This window comes from Corvus brachyrhynchos, unplaced genomic scaffold (assembly GCF_000691975.1).
Source record: "Corvus brachyrhynchos isolate BGI_N302 unplaced genomic scaffold, ASM69197v1 scaffold200, whole genome shotgun sequence".
In the NCBI taxonomy this organism is placed as follows: domain Eukaryota; kingdom Metazoa; phylum Chordata; class Aves; order Passeriformes; family Corvidae; genus Corvus; species Corvus brachyrhynchos.
Window position 1 is genome coordinate 8,415,879 of NW_008236184.1, and position 22,908 is coordinate 8,438,786.

The 22,908-nt window shown below is 40.3% G+C and overlaps 1 long non-coding RNA gene across 9 annotated transcripts in view; it reads right to left on the minus strand.

The window, feature by feature from the left end:
- Positions 1-472: 472 nt before the first annotated feature.
- Positions 473-22,908, minus strand: part of LOC108447289 — a 144,811-nt gene continuing 122,375 nt past the window's right edge. The window contains exons 2-8 of one of the 9 annotated variants that reach the window (XR_001862774.1): positions 17,577-17,698; positions 16,505-16,565; positions 15,038-15,122; positions 11,503-12,476; positions 6,397-10,042; positions 5,167-5,382; positions 1,712-3,803 (exon numbers count right to left, since the gene is read on the minus strand). This is a non-coding gene — a long non-coding RNA (uncharacterized LOC108447289). Of the gene's footprint in view, positions 748-1,711; positions 3,804-5,166; positions 5,383-6,396; positions 10,824-11,502; positions 12,477-15,037; positions 17,699-22,908 lie in introns of those variants that run through there. The other 8 variants (XR_001862762.1, XR_001862772.1, XR_001862768.1 and 5 more) reach the window with 8 other exon arrangements.

Below are 22,908 nucleotides of genomic sequence, written 5' to 3' on the forward strand. Positions count from 1 at the left end.
TTGAATTTTTTTTTCTTTTTTTTCTCCTCAAAACATTATCTAAGGAATGGCTTGATTTGGGCTTTTTAATTTAGGGGATTTTTTTTCTGTTTCTGGGTTTGAAGTGGATGCCTGTCTCAAATGTAATTACTTTTTTTTTTATCTTACATTTAATGGTTTAACATTGAAATGTTTCAGACTTGCCAATTAACTACTTCAACCCAAAGTATTTTGTCTGAATTCTCAACATGCCCAAAGTCTACTCTATTTACATTTTCAGACTTGACATTTCCTTTTAACAGTGAGATTGCTAACAAAGGAAATTATGTTTTCCTCCTGTCTTTGCCAATGGACAATGCAAGCAGTGATCATTGAATCTTAAATTCACTTTTCCAACTGAAGAGCAAGTCAGTTATTTTAGCTGGTGCAATTGAAAGTCTCTCTCTTCTGTCATCCTGAAGTACTTCAAGAGATACACAAACCACTCCTGAAGAATGAGAGAGAATGATTTTATTTTTAATAATACATGAGTTTTTCGTTACATGTTAAAGGGAGAACATCAGATTGTGGTCTCTCCTAGGCTAGTCTAAGGCCTAGGGTGCACTCAAACACAGAATTAAAGCTGTTGTAAAAACTTACTTGAATTTTGTTGTATCAGAACTTACAGCTCAAATAGATGCTGATGTCACTTTTCATTTTTACTTGCGTAAATGAAGTCTTGGCTGGCTTTCTGTAGCATCATCGCTAGATGGTATCTCTCAGGATACACTGAAAATTGAGATCAGGCCATAATAAAGTGTGTTTCTAATAACAAAAATAGATGCCTTATACATTACAGAGTGAAGTGTCTACTCTGGACAGGAGAAGTATCACCAAAATTGATCCTTAGCTAATCATCCCAGAATCAAAACTGTCAGGGGTGGAAATGATGAACTGCACTGTCTGTGCTGGAAATGTTTGATACAAGCATGTTCATTAGGCATTTATTTGCTAAATTCTATTCAGCAGAAGTCATTCTGAAGAACATAAAAATTTTCTAACAACTGAATCCAAACATAACATGGTTCCCTTTTTCTCTTGAACACTCAAGACGTGCACAAATGGGACTCAGAATCTGCATGTTTCCAACTGCTGGATGCCCTATATCCCAGTGCTCAGTATTGTCAGCTGGAAAAGACATTTCACTACAAGAAAATAATTAGATTTTTTTCCTTATTATATGAGCTTTTGCTTCTAAATTGGAAATGTTGGAAAATGACCATCATTTGGTGTTGGAACTGGGGAGTACCATCTAACATGAAAATGAAACACAGGAAGGATCAAAATGAGCCAACCTTTTCTGGTAGGCTTCACTAGTAAAAAGTGTGCAAAAAAAAAAAAAAAAAAAAATCTGATTTATTTTGAGAAGTTCTGTTCTGTCATCAATTAGCAATTTACAGCTTCAAAGATCTAACTGGGTATCTCATACAGTGTGAGGTAGGCCGGCCTAACAACGTAATATCCCTCCCCCTTCAGACTGAGAAACCTGGTAAGGGAAATTAAAATGAGTTTCTCAAGGATAAACATTGAGTTTGCAATGGAACAGAGATTAAAACTAGGGGGCCCTTTGTCTGCCTTCAACCACCTCACTGCTTTATACATGTTTGCATGCACCCAGATCTGCAGCCACACAGACAAACAGCAGAAAGGAACAACAGAGGGAGGGAGAGTGTGAATAATCCTTATTATATGAGCTTTTGCTTCTAAATTGGAAATGTTGGAAAATGACCATCATTTGGTGTTGGAACTGGGGAGTACCATCTAACATGAAAATGAAACACAGGAAGGATCAAAATGAGCCAACCTTTTCTGGTAGGCTTCACTAGTAAAAAGTGTGCAAAAAAAAAAAAATCTGATTTATTTTGAGAAGTTCTGTTCTGTCATCAATTAGCAATTTACAGCTTCAAAGATCTAACTGGGTATCTCATACAGTGTGAGGTAGGCCGGCCTAACAACGTAATATCCCTCCCCCTTCAGACTGAGAAACCTGGTAAGGGAAATTAAAATGAGTTTCTCAAGGATAAACATTGAGTTTGCAATGGAACAGAGATTAAAACTAGGGGGCCCTTTGTCTGCCTTCAACCACCTCACTGCTTTATACATGTTTGCATGCACCCAGATCTGCAGCCACACAGACAAACAGCAGAAAGGAACAACAGAGGGAGGGAGAGTGTGAATAACCAAACCTGCATGTCAGCACGTGGACAAATAACCCAGTTCTGCACCTACAGAGGAGTTCAGGTGAAGTTGAAGCACCTCCCTCAGTAATTGCAATTAAAAGTAAAAATCCTTCTCAGTTGTCCCTGCAGCTTAATTATTTTCCCCTGCAAAATTAGAATAAAAGAGAGAAGGGATCCCTCACCCAGAGTGCTTTAGGGTGTTGGGGGCTTTCTCTCGGGGGTGGGAGCTGTGATATGCAGCTCAGGTGAGTGGTGCCTGCCAGCAGAAGAGCAGCTGAGGCTGCTGCTCTCACCTCGGAGATGCCTCCTTGGAACTACGGATGAGGCCCCAGATCTGTAGAGAGGAGCAGGACTCATGCATCTGTTTAAGATTTCCCAGGGGTCATCTCCAAGGGTTTCTTAGCTGTACCCTGATGTCAGATGGTTCTGCATCAAGGCAGTGAGGTGTCTAAAGATTGTAGTGGATGTAGCCATCTAATTTTGGGAGATAAGGAGAAAGTGATAAATGCTACACATGTGAGCATGAGATGTGGCGTAACCCATCTGGCCACCTACAAACACATGCGTTGTACCCATGACAAGTTAATTGTGCATTAATCAGGATATAATCTCATACTGCTAATGCAAGTCATGATGTAATTTTACCTTTACTACTTATACAACTATGGCCATTATTATCCTGTTATAAATCGTATCACTTCAGACTGATGAATGACACCAGTTAATGTCTCTCTACCTAATTTGTTATTTCACATGGTGATGTAGCATTACTTTGATTTGGTTTTTACCCAGGGAAGCTGCCTTAGAGTTGTCTTTACTGGACTTTTCCAGAACACTTGCAACAGAAGAAAAAAAAGAAGTTGGTATTTGTTTTTATTAAAAAATAAAAAGGAGGAGATTTTACCAGAGACAGTTGTTCGTTTTTCTTAGGATACTTACTCCTTTCCAGTGAGCCCAGCTCTGAGCAGAACCAGAGATACTTCAAGCAGCAATAACCAAAAATGCTGACTTGGAATTTAACACACATTTGGCCGTCCCCATGTTTGATGCAAGAATAAATAATTGTACATCCACACCACTCCCACAAGATGCACATAGGCCCACTTGTTCAGTGGCAAACAATTTAGCAGTGGCTGAAGAAGAAAAATGTCTGTGCTGGAATTACACAGACATTTTTTTTTGGCTTTTGAAACTCACCTTTTTGCCTGCACACCTGTGTGTCCAACCCTTACACCTTGAAGCTTTTAAAAGTTCTGGGTGGCGGTTGTAGAACACTTTTTTTTGGTGATAAATAGGAAAATGCAGAGAGGGGACAGAGATCTAGAATGAGTTATTTTTCTAATGTTTTCCATTAAGCAGCAGCTGCTGTTTCCAAGCTGTCAGCTCTGTTGCCACGGTGATTTTGTGCGCATGGCACAGAGCGGGGCTGGTGGGTTCAGCGCATCCACCCTCCTGGCTGGCAATGTCACTGCATCAGTGAACTCCTGGATGAGCAAACCCCTTCCTCTGACTCTGGTGGGAATCAGGCTGCAGGAGCAGAACTCCTTGCTAAGGTCATTCAGCACTGCTCTTCTACACTGGCAGAGTCTTGTCTTCTCCCTTCCCCTGAAGAGGAACATATGAAACATTTCATTTTGACATTTTAAATTTCACATACAGTTCTTGGTCTTCTCCTCAAAGGACACAACAGATAACCTAAATAAGATCTTAAATATTTCAGGCAGTGGCAGCAAACACAGCCAACAAACCAAAACCAGTAATTGTCTGCACAACGCTGACCAGTGGCTTCAGTAGAACAACTTCTCCCCTAAATATTGTGCAAGGGTTAAAGAACTTTTTTGAACTACACAGAGGACAACAGAGTCATTTTGCACAGAAGTGTCTACACAGAAACTAGGGGCTAATTTTTTTCCAATATTAAACTCAGTTTGCCTTTCAAAGTGCAACATTTTTCCAGTCTACAAGGTAGGACTCCAAGACAGGGAGAGCACCTTTTTCCATGGTTAGGGCATTATGAGAAATTTATGGTTTCTGAGGGTATAATGAATGCAGTAAGGAAGGTAAAACGTTCACAATTCTTTAATATACTGGTAAGAAAACCTTATCAGTTTACTGGAGAATCACAAATGGCAACAGGTCAGATCAAATTTCTCATGTGGCATAAAAATCATAAATGCAATTCCCAGGGCTACCTCAACTTTAATAAAATGAAGTCATCCATGTGTTGCTTTGTATTAATATTGCAACTAGGTTTAAGCATATATGAGCCATGGTTTTTCCTCAAGTGTTAAATCAAATTGAATCACAGGTTTTTATGAGTGATAAAATGATAATAGACCAGATCTGGTCAGCTAGGATAATAACTCGATTCAGTACTTTGGATGTAAGTGTTTAAGGTTTCCACAATAAAACTGTAATGTTATACCCTAAAGTGTGTTAATAACATTAAGTGATGTAACAGTGAAAGCGAACTGACAGAATGTAATACCCATAGGGCCGTCATAATAGAAATAATTTATAATGTAACAGCAATAAAATCTTTAATGTTATCTCAATCCAGTCCTGTCCCCAAGTCTGGGGTTTCAGATTACATGTGATTTTTTTCTATGCATTTAAGTGTTAACTTAAAATAATTAAGAAAATGGTTTTCAAAGTGGAAGAGCTTTTCAAAGTTGCTGACCTGATAATAATATTATTAACTCTTTCCTTCCTACCAAATTCCCATGTGGCCAATAGCTGATATAAAAGGAGGTATATCTTTTTTGCTTCCATTTTTTTTTTCCTTTCAAAAGCAATTTGCAGCAATCAAGGAACAGGTAGGACTACCATACTGCATGAAAAAGGTATCCAATCCTCACCATTCTCACATCTAAACACAAACCCAAACCACACTGTAAAAGAGTTTGAACAAAGACCCAGTAAATGTCACCACACCATAAACACAAGGTTTGTGTTTGTGGCTACTTACAAGAGAAAGGGGAAGCCAATGGGGTGTCTTCCCTCCTCACTGTGGCAAACCAAAACTTGTCCTGGAAGGGCCTGCTTGGATATTAGCAAATGCCCTTACCAGCAAAATGTTGGGATAAATTCCCTGGAGGGCCCATGGGATCTTTCACACTCAAATCTTCAAGAACAGAACTGATCAAACATCTCCAAGATGTGGACATAATGTGTTTTATCCAATCTGTTAACAGAGAGGTAGATCAGAGAATCTCATGCATATGACAAAGTAATTTTCTCCATCTCATGCAGCATAAATATGTTTCCTGGAATCTCAATATGGACTGATGTTTAACATCTCTTAAGACCGTGATCTTTAGGAGATAAAGAGCTTTTTGCTTATTATTCTCTTCAAAACATATGAAAAGAACTAACCAGACAGATATGTGCACAGATCTTGCAAAATGTGGATGGAAACATAACATTTAGAAGTAAGCCAAAACCAATCTTTAATACTTAAACCAAGATTTATTTGTTTCAAGGTAAGGCATAGTTTTAGTCCTTCTTCCTGATCAAATTGCTTGCTGAGAATATTGACTGTTTCAGGCAGGAATACTAAGGGCTTTCTGTAATGTATGCCATGCCTTAGAGGAGCCAAACCAGAATAAATTCAGCATCTGAATTCTCTTGCAAACCCATCCAACTCAGGACTAATAACCTGCGCCTTTAGAAAATACTTCAGCATCAGACATACAAGATAGTTATTGTGCAATTAAGAAAAATCCTCTGACTCTCAGGTTCTCTCTGGACTCACCAGGGAATGCAGAAAAAAATAACTGGAACTGAACAGAGAAGCAGCTTATCATCTTGAAATATGCCAGGTTAATAGTCCCTTTAAAAGCAAATGTATCAGGAAAACATTAGATCCTTAGCCCTCTGTGACATAATTACACAGGCTTCTGATTAAACAGAGGCTCTCATTAAGTAAAACATTTTATTTTAGTTTCTTGTTGGTTGTTGGTATTATTGGGCTTCCTGCCCAATTCCAGCCAGGCTACCATATGAACAGTGAAAACAGCCAACATTGTTAGTACAATAACAACAACAACACTTGGCACTCACAGAATTCCCTTGATCTCAACATCTTACAGCAATTTACAGATATTACTTGGGTGCACCACGTGATGAAGTAGTGGAGCAGGTAAGATTGACCATGCTTATTTTACAGATGGATAAAGCAGGGCAGAGAGGGATTCACCTGGCTTTCCCTGGCTGCTAGAAAGTCAGTGGTAAGATCCAGAAGTCCTGAGGAGAAAACAACTTCGAATTACTGTTTCAACAACGAATGAACTTTTTTCCTCCCTCCTTAATTGCTGTTGTTCTTTACAGGTTCCTTGTAGCAGAAGAGGACTTGTGCTGTGAAAAATCAAGAGGGGATGCAAATCATACTGAAAGGCAATTAAGCATTGTTTATTATTTGCAGTTTAAGAAAGCCTGGTACAATTTCTCTCCAAAATAGATTTGGGCTGGTATATATAAAGCAGTAAGGACCTATTTTTGGCCAGCTAAGATGTAAAGTTTGCACTGTGAGTTAAAGAAGTAAGTAACAGAAGGATGTTTTAGTCTTTAGATCACCAAATCTGGCCCTTCAAACACATATAAAGAGGCTTCTTTGAAGAGCTTCCAGTGATGGGAATGTAAGAAGAACACTTTTTCATGGGATAAGGGGTACATTTATAAATGCACAACCTCTGAGTTGCCAACAGCACTGAGCTTTTGTCCTCCCATCATCCTGATCCATCTTTGGCAAAGATATTCCTCCTCCAGTGGCTGTGAAGGGGGTTCTGGTAGACTAGAATGGATTTGTGCAGCCAAACTTAGAAAAAAAGGCTCCAGTCTTCAGCCTGAGAAAGGGTGAATCAACTTTTGTCCTGCATCTGAGAACACCTCAGATGCTGAAAGCTGAGCACAGCTTATGTTTGTTGATCATGGTGTGGATGCAGGAGGAAAGGTTTGCAGAATACAGAGTTTCCCTTCACACATAGAGGGTTTAATCCCTAAGATTAATAAATATTTCTCAGTGGTGTGCTTGCTAGTAAGGAGAGTCATAGGTGATTTGCCACATTTCTGCCATAGCCAAGTAATTCTTTTTTTCTTTAGCCTAAAAGAGAGAACTTTGGTATCTTGGAGTATGAAGTGTTAACCTCCTCTTAGGCAGTGAGGTTTAGAAACAAAATCTCATGTAGTGCATATAAATATCATCTGTATCCAGATTCCACCAGTGTGGATTGTAATTGGCACTGCTGTGAATTATGTGTTACTGATACACACCAACACCCCGATTTGTAAGCTCAGGTGCCCCTTCCTGGCTGCAAAAATAAAACCCTAACACCTACGTGTAAACCTAATGGAGTCAGTATCAGAACAAGCTTTTAGGTCTGGGTGCATGTATTACAAGAGTAACAGAGGTGGAAACCTGCTTGTCACTTATTCAGCTGGATATGAATAACTGGCTTCAAAAGAAACTCAGGAGTGAAAGATTAAAGGGAAGATGACCATGAACTCTCCTTTCCCCAAAGAAGTTCAAAGCTTCCTGATTTAGGTTCTTATCGCACTATAAAGAGGGGAAGCAAGGAAGATAAAAATTTAAAAATAAATGATCTTTAAGAAATTATCCTCATCTGAGTGTCCTCCAATATGTCTGGTCCTCTAAGTGTTAAGTGAATTGTAACTAGATCCTAGGGAGACAGTTGCAACCTGGTTATCAGTGGCAGTAAATGGAAGATAATAGCCCCACTAGAGAGTTATGAAATGGCTTGTCTTTGAGCTGCCAAAGTGTTTAGGCTCTCTTTTATTATATTCACAGCGGTAATCCGATATGTCCTGACTTCTGTCATCTGTATGTAATGCTTATCAACTCTCTGCCAGTGATTCACCCCCTTGTCAGGGACAATTATTCCTCAAAGTGCTGAGGTTACGACTGAAGCAATATTATGACTGGAAAGAAAATATGAAAGGTGCAGCACATCACAGCGAGCAATCTTGAAGCTGACGTCAGAGTGGAGGAGAACATTGTTGATAAAAAAATAAGGCAAAACAGGAGTGTAGTACTGCTGTTCCCATAGCACTCCTGAGCTCTGCTAAGGTCATGTACACCTATGACGATGGTGATGGAGGATTTTCCCATTATTTTATTGGAGCTAGGTTTCCATACTTCCCTGGTCAGGTGTCTCTCTCAGTTTCCCTTCTACGTCCCCATTTGAAGCCACTTAAAACTAAACAGGCAGAGTGTGTTCTGTCCGTCTAAATCTGCAGACAGGAGTTCAGCCCAGGAAATTAATTTTCCTCCAGAGGATCATAAAATGAAAAGCATAATCTAAGGGACAGAGGGCCCAATTTGCAGTTTTCAAGTTGCCTGAAATTACAGTAATGCCTGTGGTGAAATTCTCATCCAAGCACGTTCAGACCAACCTGTTCCATCACTCTTTTAGATGGCTCAGGCAAAACTGAAGTATATTTTGATCCTGAGCTTGTGACTAGGGGAGAGCACTGGGGATGCTAGTCAGTGTCGTGGCACCATGAGGAGAGCGCTGGATAGCAGAAGGAAACCTGGGATCAGGGCACGGCCTCAGAGCACCAGAAGCTCAAGGCCATTGGGAGAGTGAGTGGCTGTGGCATTTCTTTGTCTCCTCTCATAGCAAGGGTTGACTGTGGCTTGGGAGCTTTGTCAAGGGCAGTGAGGAAAAGCAGCTGGTCAGTGAACATAATGGTGGAGACAGGGAGGCCAAAGAGGGGTGGCAGATGGTCCCAGGGGCCGTCCAGCTGACCAACAGCAGCACCTATGCCCTGCATGTACATGTGGCACCAGTCCAGGACGGGTTCTTAGGTGTCAGCCAGCACATAATTCACTGGATGGAGGGTTTCAGCCTACAGAGTAACAGAAGTGGAGGAAAACAATACCTCTCTGTGGTGTTTTGATAGTTCTTGGGCTCTACAAGTACAGTGCAAACTCTGTACTCCAGTCCATTTTGCAAACAAGGGGTTGAGAGAGGCCACTTCCCTGCTTAGAGGGTCATGTGGGTCCAATTGCAAGGTCAGGGAGGGTCCAATGTGAAGGCAAAACAAGTGGGGTTGGAGCACGGGAGGAGGGAGGAGGCACCCAGGGTTGAAAATGATGTCCCAAATCAGCTGGCTCAAATCAGAAAGTGGAGTCACTTCTCTGGGCACAGAGCTGCGTGTAAGACAGGTCTTCTGTAAGGTTTGGTGTCACCACTGGTGCTGGGACATTTGGTGCTTCCTGCCCATGCACCAACAGGAGCCCACAGGGGTCCCAAGGGTCATGAGCAGCAGGGTCAGCTGTGCTTCCGTTGGGAGGAGAACAGCCTCCAAAAGCACTGAGGAGAGGGAATGAATCACTGTGCCTTGTCTAATATATTGCAGTAATGTAATATAACAGCAATAACCCCCAGAGTACCATCTGGTGAACTTGTGACTAAACACAGCTTGTTTTGCTCAAGGCACACAAGCAGTGGACAAGTATATATTTTATTCCTCCGCTTCACCCTGCCCAAGCACAAGTGGTAGCAAAACTGTTTCTGGGAATTTTAGACCATCTACAAATCAGAGCTGCAAGCAGTTATTTCTCCCCTCTGAAACACACAGGCAGCTCGCTCTGCAGGAGGGTGCTCAGCAGCATAAACTCCTGAGTCTCAGTTATGGCCACCAAAGTAGACAAAGACCTGATCTCAGCTGTTCACTCCGTGTTTCTGATGCTGCAAAATTCCCTCTTAAAGTCCTGTGCGTAGGTGGATGTTCCAGGTGATATTTCCCGGGGATGCAGGAGGCCTGACTCACCCATGAAGAATATTGGTGACTAGTTGCTCTGACCTTGGTCAGAGTTAATCCTGCAGGAATGAAAAGGTTCAGATTTCAGTACTCACTGGAAGAAAAGGGAAGAGAGGAGGAGCAGCCCCCTACTAACATAAAGACATGACCAGTGGCTCTGCCATCAGTTACAGCATTGCTTGCATTTGGCATTATATTATGAAAATACCTATTCAGAGTGGAAGATGAGATCAAAGACAACATTTCCGTAGCGATGACTTTAGCTCCACTTCACTCTTCTCCCTCTCCTCCTCCCGTCCTTCGCATTTCAAGGCTCCTGCTCTATTCATCTGCTCTGTGCCACCCCAGGTTTGTAACATCACATCAGCAGCAGCACTAATAACCCGTGATTCTTTCCCCCTATTGTGTTTGTCAGAGTCAGTAATCTGGGCACTACAGTGGCGCAGCACTGAAAAGCTACAGTGTGTTCCTATAGCAACCGACTAATCCGCAGGTGGAAGGTGATTGGGCACCTTTTGCACCGGAACAATAATTTGAAAGATCTTTTTCAGTGTGCTGTTCTGCAGCATGAGTTCATTGTATTGCAACCCACCACGAATCATTATAAGCTGTCAGGAAAATGCAGCCGCGGCCGCACAAATCACAGCGAGGAGAGACGACGTTTTCCAGCAACAAGCCCTTGAAATATTTCACGGCATGTTAAGAGGCCAAATTGTGTATGGTGAGATATATTGTATAGGATAAAACAAAGAGCTTGTATAATAAGCCAATGCTGACAGTCTCCAAGTCAGGGAATCCCAGTGAAGTGTAAGGCTGTGCATGAATATGAGTTTTCTTGAGCTGTGGAAGGAAAACAGCCATAATAAAAGAAAGTGCTGGGCAGAGCCCCCACGTTTGACTCTTCCAAAACCAATTACTCCCACCTGGCTATTCCCATTTCTACTAAAACATCTCCTGTTACAGGTGAGAATTTAATATTCTCTAATTGAAACCTCTAATTTAAGGCATTTGCTTGCTATCCTCAAAGTTTGAAATCCTGGCCTGGACTTTCACAGGGTGATTAGATATTGCAGAATCTCGAATTTTTGGCTATCCAAAGTCAAACTAAGAAACTTTCAAGAAATAAACAACGCTTTTCTTCTAAAAGTCAGGCCTCTTTATCTTTCTCACAGTTAAGTGGTCTGAACTTGAGGTAGGGAGTAATCTTCCCTGCCCATGGCAGGGGGCTTGGAACAAAATGATCTTTAAGCTCACTTCCAACCCAAACCATTCTAGGTTTCCCTGATCTTTCCAAGTAAACCAGCCCAATCCATGGAGTAAGTCTAGCATGAGAGAACAAGCATCTTCATACCAACCTCAAGCAACATTCCCTGTTATTTGCAGTCTATGTCTAATTTCTACTCTTTTTTTTTTTTTTTTTTTTTTTTTTTTTTTTTTTTTTTTTTTTTTTTTTTTTTTTTTTTTTTTTTTTTTTTTTTTTTTTTTAACTGGAGCTGAAATAGTAGATATAGATAGAAACCTCTTTAAAGCTCGGTTGTAGAAGCAGATGCATTTCCCATACGGCCACTGCAGTGGAAGGTGAGAGCAGATCATGGAAATGATGTAACAGGCCCTGTCACAGGAAGGCAAAAAAGAAAATCTGTTAAAAACTTCAGTAAGAAGAGAGAAATAGCACAAGTGCTTCTTTACCTCAATTTGATCACATTGCAGAAAGAATATCTTTATTAAGTGCCTGGACTTAATAAAAATGTCAAAAACTCTCATTGCATAAATCAGCTTTTTCAAGATTTGTTGGGGTGATGGAGGAGAAAACTTAAAAACAGAAGGCAAACAGAAGTTTAGTTATTAGGTTATGACTTCCAAGGCTGCAGCTTCAAAAGCTTCCCTATATTTACTGGCCAAAGACTCCAACCTGGGACGCTTCCATCTAAAGCAAATCTCCTAAGTATGAGACAATGAAGTCAGTGTCTCATTTACAGCTGAAGAGTTTTACAAAGCAACATGTCCACTGAAAGATGAATCAACAAACAAACAGTACAGAACAGATACTGCCTTTATGACCCAACTGTTTTGCTCAGCCTGAAGTAGGATGAATAAAACGGATGAGGCAGGTTCACGTACTCAATCCAAACTGACAGAAGAAAAGCTTGGATGGGGTCAAGGATATCCCCCCTGAGACATTGGATTATTGAATATTCTACAGCAAATATCAGCATCTTCGTCCTTCTTCCCCCTCCTGCCTTTCCACCTACCTTATAAATCAGGACCTTTTCTCAAGGAAAGTTAAATGGTCAAATATCTCGGAAATTTTCTTAATAAACAATTTCCAGAAAAACATTAAAAACTTTTGACCATCTTTAATTGTGAAATGTATTGATTGTTCTTCTCAAGTAATGACATATTTTTGTTCCCTTCAGACGACTTGGATAGATAGCATTGTTTCTCTTTCCAAAGCACATCAAAGATCCCAAAGTTTGGCAGGCTTTCTGTTTTCTTTAAAAAAAGAAGGGGGAAAAAAGAAAGAAAAACATCAGCAAAACAAAGCTAAGAATAACTGCTCTTTTCTGAAGAGTTGTGGGCTTCTTCACTTCCAGATTCATGTCATGGTGCTCACTTCAGGGAGCTGCTGAGACACAGAGCCTGGAGGTGGGGAGGAGGAGAGGAATGGAAAGATCAGAGAATTGGCACGGGACACAGAGCCTTTTTCCTCTTGATGTTCAGGCTGAATCTAGACAAAGTCAGTCAGAACCCAGTGTCATCATGATTTTTAAACACTTTCATGGGCCATGCAAGGTCACACTGTAGCCTCTAACACAGGGGACAAGTTTCCACATATCTGCAGCTGGTACTTCATCGACAGCTCTGGTGATAGCTGGTCTCCAGTTTGTAGTATCTCCATTTTGCAAGTGAATAAATTCTAGAAATTGGCTGGATTTGGGTTAATCATGGCCTTTTCCATTCAGGACAAGGAATGCACATAAAGTACTGAGAGAGCTGAGTACCTCCCCCTTCTGCTCAAATGTTCAGAGGAAGCAGGTTGGTATCGCTGCAGAAAGGTTTTCAATTTTGAGAATGTTTTTGCCCCTGGACCCATTTTTCTTGATTTCCTTTCTCAGTCAGTGATTATGATTTACTTATCACAGACCTGCACTCCTGTGGCAGGATCTGATGTCTGTGCTATTGGTAAAATACCATGCACTATTGCCAGATGTTAAATATGAAGAAATAACGTCAAAACAACGCAAAAGAAATACCACCAGCTCTTAGTCTGTGAAGCAACTTTTATCTTGATTTACTGTGCAACTGAGCTTATTTACTGGTGTTAGAATCAGATTATTTTAAGGCTTAAAATTCTCCTGGTGGTTGTGGAACAAGTGGCAGAGTTTCCAAAGCTTCCCAAGCAGAGCTGCTTTGCTCTGAACTAAGAATAAGATATGACGAAAGAGTAGGAAAAGAAGTGAAGATAATCTGAGGGAAATGCCAGCACGGCCTGCCTTATCACCCAAAATGTGATGTCACACTGAGCTGAAACGTGCAAACCTTCCCCACCATGGCCTGCTCCGGGGTAAAAACTACTTTTGGCTTTATGGGACTTTTAATGGACTGCTATCATCCAACAGCCCAGACACAGGGCTGCAGGATCTGGCAGTGCATGGCATTTCTGGAAAAGGATACAAAATCCCTGGAGCGTGGTATGGAGCTGCACCCTGGCCCAGTTCATGTTGTGCCCACATTTTGAGGAATGAGCAGAAAGGCACAGTGACAGGGCAGCTGATACAAAACCCACTGAACTTCTCAGCTCGGCATGATAAACAAAAGTGCATCACTTGGCTAACTTGTAAATGACTGGGGCAAAGAATACGTCCTCTGGATCAAGATGACAGGGTTCACTGCTAGAACAAATCACACAATATGTGAAGTTAGACTGTGACCTATTGCTTGGTACAATTATCTGACCTCCAAACAAAGCCTGGTGAAGATGGCAGCGATCCTGCATATAAAACAGAGCCTGGTGGAAAGTTGCTATTCTTCAAACCCGCATCTAGACATCTTTCAAGTGATTTCAGAATTTAGGGTGAAAGTGGATCTTAGGCCTTTTTTAAAAAAGCCATTTCAAATCCTCATTCATATCATAAATGCTTTTTTCTCCTTTTTTCTGCAGGCCACTGAAATCTCTGGGGCCATGACATTGTCTGGGACTGAATGCAGCCCCTTTTTATCATTATAAAGAAATAATGAAAGCATATGGTGGAGAGGCACTCATATTTCAGTGTATGGTGCCTTCCTCCTTCTCCATAACCAAGCACTGAAGAATATATACTATGATGAGAACATTAAATATTTCCAATACACTAACAGAAAATTCCTAATAATTCAGTCATCCCTGCTGCCTAGTTTGATTGTAAGTTCAAAGTAAAAGAAACCAAACATATCCTCACTTTTGTGCACTAAACATCAGCAAGTGACCTGTATTTTATTACAGTACACAGCTGTTTTATCACATAAGTAAATAAATCACCATTGAACCAACTTTGGGAACGAAGATTTTGAATAATAACACAATTAAGTTTTCCCACAAAGTCCAAATAGCCCACTTGCTCATAGTTGCTACAAGCTGTGATTCCCACGTGAAAGATATCAACTTATTTCCTTTTCCTGTCAATCATCGGTACCAAGTGGGGCCCTGGTATGTCAGGTCATGACCTTTCACTCTGGGCATGAGCCTGAAAGCCACTAGTGAATCAACTAGTTTAATTATTTAGGCTGTTTTTAATAAATATAAAAATGTGGCCTTAAATATTTCACATGCTTGTTCAGTTTGGGCTTTCAAGGACCTCTCATCGGGCCCACCAGCCTGAAAGTGTGCTCTTATTGGTAGGAAAGCAGTCAATTAATAACCAAATCCAGCTTTTGGAATAAGGTTTATTTTGTTGATTTTGAGCTTCCTGGCTTGGGTGACACTTGCTTGTTGGTTTAGAGGACAGGCTTTTTGTTATCTTTTTTTAAACATAAGACTGTTTTTAATCAACACCAGCTATCGCCTATTTGCCTACCTCCCACAAAATGATCCTTTAATACAGATGCCAGCATGGGATTCACAGATTTCCATGTATGGTCTATTTTCCACATCCTCTTCACCTATGCGAAAAAAAAAAAGCAAACAAAAAACCAAGCAGGAAGAAATCCAGTATAGCAAAGCCCATATAAAACAATTATTTTAAAAATATTTATAATGTAATGTTGACAGGTTTGCTATTAGGTCCCTTAGCAGTGGACAGTTTTATTCCATTTTAGGTCAAAGTGTGATGACAACTTTCTTTGCTAAATTTCCTAACAATTTCTTTCAGCATGTAACTCCCATAATCTAAAAATCTAGGCCTGAACCAAGCTGCTGATTCTGCCCAAGATTCTGCACAAGGAATATGTAGAACCTACAACCATGTCAGTAGAACAAGGAGTAATACTTTCCCTGGATGTCAGGGGCAATGATTTATATTCCCCAAACCATTTATGCTTATTGCTCAACAAACTTCCCAGCTGGTTGACACAGGACAGAATTAAACTTGAGAAACTAATTGATGGTGTCTTTTTAAAGAATAAGCCTCTGAACTTGGACTGCCAGAGTTAACATTGCTTCTGAACATTCCTGAAATGTACAGAACTTTCCCAGTGTCTCTTAGATTTATTTTGTTCTTCTTTCCCCTAGTGCTCTAAAACTTCTCAAGAAAGTGAGTGTGAAGGGCTGTCTCTATTTATAGATGATAAACCCAATTCTTATCTTTCTCCCTCCTCTCCCCCCTGCCATGGTCCTGCATCAAAGAGAGGGCTTGGGGAAAGAGGAGAGAGATGCTCTTAGTCTGAATTTTCCAATCCCTCTCATGGGCTGCTGGGTCTGCAGGAAATATCAGCATGCCAAAATTTGCTTTTCTTTCATGCAGGAGTATTAATCTAAATGATGAAATATATCTCAAAAATGAAATTGCCGCAGCGTAGAGATCATCAAAAGTACTTTAATTGAATTATGCTTTGTTTGGGACAGTAGAAAACATTTAATCTCAATACTGTTTGAATTCTTCATTTTGCTTTAATGGCTTCAAGGTGTCCACAATAGCATGTTAGAATTTACAATATAATCAAACAAAAGTCAGCTGAAGCATCCTATCTTTATTGAAAGAGTGCCCTTGCCTGATAATGCTGCTCCTCAGCAATTTCAGCAAAATTGCTGTAGTCCAGAGAAATCTTTCCAATTCATCTAAGTCTGCATTTGATGAAAAGCTGCCTCCTAAGAAGTTTTCAATCCTCCTCCCTCAAGATGCACCAGCAGGAGCATGTGTTTATAACATGTGAGCAACCCCGAATCTCCTGGTGGAGGGGAGATCAAAATCAAAGCATCGATCCAAGGATCCACCACTTTGCAATCAGATATGGGAAGATGCTGAGGAGCAGTAGTGGTTCCAGGGGGCTTTGGGAGCGTGGGGAGTGCGCGGCATCGCTGGGAACACGCTGCAGCTTGCACTTACCTTATTTAGCTTTTCAAAGGCTGACCTCTCATGCACCAAGTTCAGCGACATAGCAGTCAACCTATTAATGTCCAAGGAAGCCGTGGACCAAATCAGACAGTTTAAATAACTCAGCTGTGAACACAGAACCCCATTATCATTTCTGTGAGGCCAATCTGAGCAGCTGATTCATCTTGAGCAGTTTACTCTGGACGAGAGGTCTCTGCCGCATCCATTTTAAGTTTTAAATCAGATGAGGGTGAAGAACTCTGCACTCAGACACTGTGTTGGGAGGTGCCATATAAAAGGACAGACAGGCAGAGAGGCTGGTATTAAAGGCCCTTATGTCCCATCATATTTTACTAGCTCTATTCTGACATGATTACTGATTTCAGTGGAATAAAAGCATGTAATGAAACAGAGTTAGGAAACTATATAGCTTTTATTCCCTTACAGGGCATATTTCCCTGGTAAACATGTCCTGGCTTTTCATGTATCTGATGGGTTTAGTCGCAGAAAAGCTGTATTTACCATATATTTCATTACCATGTATTTACAGCACAACCCACGAGAGGACCTAGCCCAGTTTTAGAAAATGATATGAGTTTCCTGATCCATATTTATTTTCTTCTTCCTTCTCTAGTGGGGGTTTACACCTTTTCTTACATGACCCTAAAGGCAGAAAAATGCTTCCACATTTTCAGCAATCTCTGACAGATCACACCTTTTGCATACTACCAAAATATTAACTGGACAGCAAACTTATGCGAGTCCTGAAACCAGCCTGTGAGACGCCAGAAACAACTGCACCTTACAGTTCTCTGACTCTCTTTCAATATGACCATGCAAGAAAATCACCATTATAAAACAGGAATGATGTAATTACATTACTCCTTTTCCCTTGGACTATTATTTCATCTAGTAGGCTGCTGCTTTTAAGACTTTATATGCGTATTCAGCAATTCCATAAATAAGATTTTCATTATCAACACTGAAATCCCCAACAGTTTTCAGCTCATAATGAGGTTTTCACTGTTCTCAGGCAACACTTGGAAAAGCCTTTTATATGATAAAATGAAGATGTGAGACAGACCGAGCAAGGTGTATGTGTTGCCAAAGGCATTACTTTCAAACAGTCCTCAATTTCTTCACTCAAACAGGTGGTGATCAGGTTCTAGTAAAAACAGACTTGAAATTATTTCAGTCATCCAGCCACTGGAAAAAAAAAAAAGAAAGAAAAGACAAAAAAAGCTGTTACTATAAGCTTCTTTACAGTCTCCAGAGAGCTCAACATAACATGTTTAGAAGAAATTTGCAAGCATTTAATTGATAAATTATGGCTTCCTGTAGGATGTTTCCAATAGTCACCCCCTCTTCTCTAAAGTTTAGACATGCTAATGCTTAGGAAGCGTGGAAAAAATAAGATCTTTGAAATGACATAACGAATTGATATATACAAAAAATGGTTCCCAACGTTCCTGTACACAAATCCAAGTATTGGTGAAGGCAAAGAGCTCCCAGAGTGCTGAGAAAAGGAGATAAAAGACAGGCTCAAGCCACACTGCAGTATCTGAACAGATTATTTGAGAGTGGAAAGCAGGTGTGGTTCAGATTTTATAACTGCCTCTTTGCCTCACAATGACAATGTACGGGGTTCATGTACTAACAGTGAAATGTGGGACCAAATTCTGCAGTGGAAGCCAGTCTGTAATTGAGGAAGGCAAAATATTTTAAATTTACGCTGAACTTGCATGCTTAAAAGCCTAATGAGCATTGGAAAGGTCACAAGAAATACAGGAACCTCATGTGACACTATTTTGTAGAAAGGTCAGACATTCTCCTTCAATTAAAATTAAGCTGTATTTATATCTTCCATACTTTGCATTAAAAAACAGGGGCTCGGTTCCAGAAGCTGAGAAACTACCAGATCCCTTCTGTATCTGACTTATTTGAGATGCCAAAATAACCTTGTGGAGTGGGAAGGTGAAGGGGATAAGCAGCTTGTGAAAGGCAAAGCAGTCCCACGGCTTTTACCAGAGACTGAAAGTATGGAGGGCCCAGACCCAAGAAAGTGTTTGTGCCCATGGAGACTTAAAATAACCACACAGGGCAGCCAGATCCTGGCATTAATGCTGTTTTTGAATGTCTAAAGTCACAGTGAGTTTTATGGCTACATGCCATGATGCTCTTTGAAGATTTAAGAAGTGTTGCATTTCATTTGAGATAACATGCTTTCGGAGTTGAATGGCAAGTTCCATAAATTCCTCTTGGATAAAATCTGAAGTAAACATCACAAAGTTTTGCATGGATTTCTTGCAATTTGTTTTGGAGCTTTTGTGTCAAACGGGACTGGAAAATGGCTGGCAATGTTTTATTTCACTTATTATACATAGATTTTGAGCATGCAAGTCTAAGCAAGAAATGTTTGGAGAGCATGGCTGTGCTGCATTTTTTTTTTTTCTGGAATAAGTGGCAGTTTTAATTAAAACAATTATACAAGTCTTTGTTTTCTTCAACTTGTTTGATTTAGTTGGTTTCTTTAGCAACAAACAAAGCTTTCATGGCTTCTTCACGTTTGCACAGAATATTAATGTTGCTGCCTTTGGTTTCAGAATCTTGTAGACTTCAGCAGCCTCTCAGCATTTTAGTCTCTAACACTGCTAAGATTATGTGAGCAGCAGAGATGGGGATGTGGATATCCCTGCACATGGGTCAAGGCAATCCCAAGCACAAATAGAGGCTGGGCAGAGGATAGACTGGGAGCAGCTCTGAGGAAAAGAACTTGAATCTGCTGCAGCAAGTCCAGAGGAGGCCATGGAGATGCTCTGAGGATTGGAGCCCCTCTGCTCTGGAGCCAGGCTGGGAGAACGGGGGGTGTTCACCTGGAGAAGAGAAGGCTCTGGGGAAGCCTTAGAGCCCCTTCCAGTGCCTAAAGGGGCTCCAGGAGAGCTGGAGAGGGACTTTGGACAAGGGATGGAGGGACAGGACAAGGGGGAATAGCTTCATACGATTCTATGAGAGGCTCAGTAACCCAGCTGGGCAAAATGGACAGAAAAAGGGTGATCTGGTATTGTAAAAAGCTACTTCTGTCTGAGAATTCCAAAATTTGCAGTATCAATAACCTTCAAAACCTTCTGATCCACATTATAGCTGGCTCAAAGTTATGGGAAAGAAAAAGATGAGAGTGGTGTTGTTTCTTTTTTTCTGTAAAGCTTCTAATTTTCTTCCTTATTTTATTTTTAAACATTTTTGTTTATCATTGACACATGTATGCCTATGTTTGAGATATCAATTCATTTATCTTCAGAAATGTTGACACAAAAGATAAGAACCAGTATAAAAAGAACTGTTTTAATTTTGGTGCTTTTCAAAAGGAAAGGGAGCTTAAAAATGCATTTCTCTCTGAAAATGTGGGTTCAGATCTTGCCTCACACCCAAAATAAGAGTAACACTGGCATTTAGTTTCACATCACTAATTCTGCATGGTTTATCTCAACAGAAAAAGTAAAATAAATGTCTGGGCATTGCGGCTGTGCCCCAGAGGCGGCATTTGGGGTGGACTGGGCAGAATGGGGCAGGCAGTGCTGGGAGGGTCCAAGTTTGACCAGCATGGAGGGTTCAAATCCATCATGTGCCAGAGAAGAGAGCTAACAGTACATCTCTTGCTGCCTTCCCTCAAAATCCATCATTTAAAAGATCTGTTTTGTTTATGCCTGTTGCTGTTTTTAACATACATAGCTAAATCTCTATTTTTTTTTTCCTGCTTATCCAGAAATCAGTATATTTTCCCTTCTCGAAGCTGTAACTTAATAAAAGCCAACCATTCCTTTCCAAAGAGTTACAGCTCCTCCCAGATGAGTACATCTAGGTCAGGTTTCAGCCTGGCATAAATATTGTATGCTTGAGAACTAACGGTCTGCAGAAATTGGGGTTCGTATTGGAACGCCTGACATAGCCTCAGCCATACCAGCACATGCGGGTGCTTGCTTTAATAAAAAACCCCTTAATCTCATTTGGCTCTACCTCACTGGCAGCTTGAAGTACTTGAATCAAACAGTACAGCTGTGAATTGTGACACTAGCTGGATGGAAGCCCAGAAAACTTTTCCCAGAGAAAACCCTTCAGGGAGGAAAAAAAAAAAGGAAAAAAAAAAAAGAAAGAGAAAAAGAAGGAGGAGGGAAAAAAGCTTTGACAACTGAAATACAATAGAAGCCAAATACAAAACCCCACAACCAAACCTTGCCTCCCTCCAACCTGAATCTGAAACCAACCAGGAAACCAAAAGATAGATTGGACTCTTCTTAAAAAGGTTATTTTGTAAGGTAGAAGGGCCAACCTGGGCAGCCCTGAGCAATGGCCCTGGTCTGTATTTGCTGCAGTGCAGCAAATAAACAAAACTCAAGCCAAAGGATAGGAAAGCCTGAATTATACCACTCCTTCAAAATCCATTTAAAAGAAAAGGCAGCTTTGATTTGCATGAGGAAGAAGAAAAATATCCAACTGAGGAAATTAAAAGAGGGTTGGAAGCACAAGTGCCATAAAGCAGACCTAGCACAAGTGCGCTTGCAGTATTTATAATCTTATTTTTGCTTGAATCCTGATGACGATACCTTCCCCTAAAGCAGATAAACTGAGCAATATGGAAAAACAAAACAACAAAACCATAGAAAGTACATCTGAATGGGAGGAAATGTTCTTTTTCAGAAGGCAGCAGCCATACTCTGGAGTCATAAGGTCAAGAGGTGAATTTCTACTGAAGGAAAACATTAGAGCTGGATATTTCTCATCTGTCAGTCCCATTAAATACCATCTTTTAAGGACTCAGGACTGTGCATTGCGCCTTTCTTCAACTTAGCAGGATAATAAAGATTCTGTTGCCTTTTGCAGATGTTTAAAGACATGATGTGAAAGACAAATTCTCCAGCTAAAACCCTCAAGAAATGTCACTTCTGTGTCTTACTGAAGGAGCTCCAGCACATTCTCTACATAAACATCTGCCGGAAACATTTTAAAAAGGAGGCTGTTTAAATAATGGCTTTTGTAGGCTCGGTTGGGGTTTTTTTCCTCCTTTAAAGAAAAGAAAATGAATTTGTGGAAAGTTCCCTCTTCCAAAGCAACTTTCCTTTGCAAACATGCTTCAGCTAGGGTGATCTGAGGGAGCAGCTATAAAATGAAGAAGAAATGTTGAAAATATTCCTTCAAAACATTCTATATCAATCACACCTCAGAGACAGTCATAAATCAGTGCTTTCTTTGACTTCAGAAAGTTGTTGCTCTTCATTGTTATGCTAACTTGTTTGTGACAATTATAGCAAGGCTCTCTTTACATAATAATTGGATTTTTCTATTAAATTTAACAGACAAGGAGAAAAAAAGGCAAAATAATAGCCAACATTCTGTTAAAAGTGGCGCATTTGAGGCATAAACTGAGAAAATGAAAGAGAAGGAAAAGAAATTGAGTTTATAGTCTTTTTACTGTAATTTGACTCCTTGTTCTATGTGACTAACACAAGTCTACCTACACTTCTCCATCTTTAAATGTCTGCCAGAGTGCTGGGCTCTGCGGTAACTGTGCCTGGGTACCAAAATGGATTAAGATTTTGGATGGGTTTAGCTTATTTTATGTTTATTAGAAAAAGATCTATACTTCTGGGTGCAGTACTTCTGTGTCAGAAATCAGAGATAGTTGGAAACCCCTCTTAGGAAGTCCACCTGTTGCCAGATAAAAGGGTGTTTCTTCTAGCAATGACTATATATCCATTTTATGAATTGGGGGTGGTATTTAATGCAGTCTATTAAAAGCTTCATTAAACCCTGCACATTCCACATAAAAAAAAAAAAAACAAACTTCCAAGGATTTTGGAAATGGTGCTATAGGTGTGCAAATGCCATTAGGTGATTAATATAGTCTCTCTAACATATAATGATGTAGGGAGAGCTTTCACAAGAAATTTTATGATATAGAATATGGTTTTAAGATTAACATCAGAAGTGTGACTGCTTCTTCAGGACAGAGATGGAGAACGATGAATCCACAGCAATAAAAACTTCCAAGGATTTTGGAAATGGTGCTGTAGGTGTGCAAATGCCATTAGGTGATTAATATAGTCTCTCTAACATATAATGATGTAGGGAGAGCTTTCACAAGAAATTTTATGATATAGAATATGGTTTTAAGATTAACATCAGAAGTGTGACTGCTTCTTCAGGACAGAGATGGAGAACGATGAATCCACAGCAATTTATCTGATAAGCAATCCAGAACTCCCATCTCCTTAACTAGGGGAGAGTGCAGGGGAAAGGCTGCCAGGCACTGTGGGGAAACAGGGGAAGTAAAAAACAATGCTGTAGTATTAGCAAGTAGATTGGTACAGTGTATTTTACACTCTGGTCAAAATCAGGAGAAAAAACGTCTGGCTGGAGAT